Source organism: Lactuca virosa, chromosome 9 (genome assembly GCF_052849685.1).
Source record: "Lactuca virosa cultivar CGN04683 chromosome 9, Lactuca_virosa_CGN04683_v6, whole genome shotgun sequence".
Taxonomy (NCBI): Eukaryota; Viridiplantae; Streptophyta; class Magnoliopsida; order Asterales; family Asteraceae; genus Lactuca; species Lactuca virosa.
The window spans coordinates 294180649-294183343 of NC_136434.1; the positions used below are offsets into that span (position 1 = coordinate 294180649).

The 2695-nt window shown below is 22.9% G+C and overlaps 1 long non-coding RNA gene across 1 annotated transcript; it reads right to left on the reverse strand.

The window, feature by feature from the left end:
• Positions 1 to 510: 510 nt before the first annotated feature.
• On the reverse strand, positions 511 to 1593 carry LOC145140987 (uncharacterized). Its single transcript, XR_013722386.1, has 2 exons — positions 1468 to 1593; positions 511 to 979 (listed from the first exon to the last, which is right to left on the reverse strand). It is a non-coding gene; the product is annotated as an uncharacterized LOC145140987 (long non-coding RNA).
• Positions 1594 to 2695: the final 1102 nt, after the last annotated feature.

Below are 2695 nucleotides of genomic sequence, written 5' to 3' on the forward strand. Positions count from 1 at the left end.
GATTATATTGTTACATTTAAGAAACAAAATAACAATTTTTGATGTTTTTAATAATTATCATGATAGAAATTAAAACATTAAACAAATAAGTTTTAAAAAATTAATTAACAATAACAAATAATATTAAACCATAGATTATTTTTATTTTCATTTATAAGTAACCCGCGGGTAGAGGTCATTCAAACGATTGAGATTATATAATTTTAATAGATGCATATATTATAATATAATTCAAAATAATCAATATATTATATCAATTTCGTATACGAATTATTATATCAAATTTAACAACAACGTTATTGTTATATTTAGAAAAACATATATTCGTAAAGATTTCAATTATATAGGCATTTCTACGCAACGCATGGACATTCGGCTAATATTCACATGTAGAAAAAAGTTGCGATTCTAATTCAAGTAAAGAAACTGATACGAAAAACTCTTAAATAGAGAGTAAGAAACATATATTAAAAGGAAATACACTTGGCTAGTACGGAAAGAAAAAGACAATAAAATAAAAGCAGAGTCTCTTTATTGTGAACATTTGATACTACCATTCTGGTAAGAAACATACATTAAAAGGAAATACATTTGGATAATACGGAAAGAAAAATACAGTAAAACAAAAGCAGAGTCACTTTATTGTGAGCATTTGATACTACCATTCTGGTAAGTACAATTTAGATTTGGTTTACAAGTCTCTTGGCACTGAGCGAAGTTACCTGAGCTTGCTACAAATGTGTAAACACAATATGCACCACAAGTCACATGTCCAGGCAACCCTCGTGGGCGAGAACACTTGAATTTACTCAAACATTTACCTGTTACGGTGTTATAAGCTTTTCCAGTCTTCACACCTATCTTGAAAACCTTCTTTGGACCCGTATTTGCCCCTCCAAACAGCTGTTTTATCTTGTTCACCAGTCCTTTGGCCACATTACCTAATCCATCTACATCAACCAATTCACCATCTTCTATCCTGTACAAATACTTATATATATATATATATATATATATATATATATATATATATATATATATATATATATATATATATTGAAAACTTAAATATTGGTAAGAATATATATGATGTTGTAAAAAAAAGGTGAAACAGAAACTTTGTTGATGCCAAAATAACATGCGGGTTATATATTGGGTTAAGATTTATAATAAACACTTATATATATATATATATATATATATATATATATATATATATATATATATATATATATATATATATATATATATATATATATATATATATTGAAAACTTAAATATTGGTAAGAATATATATCATGTTGTAAAAAAAAGGTGAAACAGAAACTTTGTTGATGCCAAAATAACATGCGGGTTATATATTGGGTTAAGATTTATAATAAACATATTAAGTTATATATTAAACTCTAAATAACATAATGATAACTGAAATATTAGTAAGTTAACAAGAAGAAAAGGTTGCATACCGATCTTGAGGGAGGCGACTTGCATAGGACGAACAGATAAGAAAAGTGATTACTAAGAGAAATATCACTGATTTCTTGTTGAAGAACTCCATTTTTGTGAGTGGAGTAGTACATGATGCTACTATCATTTATAGACAGAGTATTTTACATATTGGTCCTTCATTTTTCCAATGTTCATAATAAATACTTTGATATCCTTTATAAATTCGAATATATAAAAATTTTGTATATATGATTCAAAAAAAATTTCATTTTTTCATTAAGCAGATTGAAACTCAATAAAAAAAATTAATAAAAATTTTACTTACTACTATAACATGTGGATTTGAGGTATGAGTGACTATTATGCTATTTTCTCCTTAACCGTTTCAATTATTCAGATTCCGATTTATCAGCCTAAGACATTTTTTAAAAAATTTCTTATTTTTGGAGGACATGTAAATTTTATTTTGTGATTATATAATTGTTTATATTATCTTTTTAAATACTCATAATTACATTTGTTAAGCAAGTTGCCTTGTTCACGGACTTAACTTTATATATATATATATATATATATATATATATATATATATATATATATATATATATATATATATATATATATATATATATATATATATATATATATATAGGGTTAGGTTCATGTGAGACTACGACGGAGAGATGCAATCTTAGCCACTCATTTTATAGATAAAAAAAACATTTTTCAAATGCAATATAATTGAAAATTTTCGAAATTTTTTTTTTAATATTTTTTTGTCATTTTCTTTTTCCAAAAAAAATTTTAAAATTTTTAAAAAAATACTGTTTTTTGAAATAGCTTTGAAATATTTTAGTAGAATATTAGAATATTTTACATATCTGACAAATCTAGTAGAATACTTAAATATTCTAACATTTTAAGAAGCACATTAGAATATTTACAGTATAATATTCTATTAGAATATTTCACGTATTTTTAAGATAAAAACGGTAATTTTTACTTATTTATTATTATTATTTTAATTTTTTTTAAGTAAATAAAATGACAAAAATAATAATTATAAATTTTTTTTTTGGATTTTTCCATTTGTTTTGCATTTTAAATTTATTTTTATATTGCTTTATATATATATATATATATATATATATATATATATATATATATATATATATATATATATATATAGATTCAAAGAAAATACATATGAAGGTTACAAGTGTAGAAATCAATTAAGCAGTAACA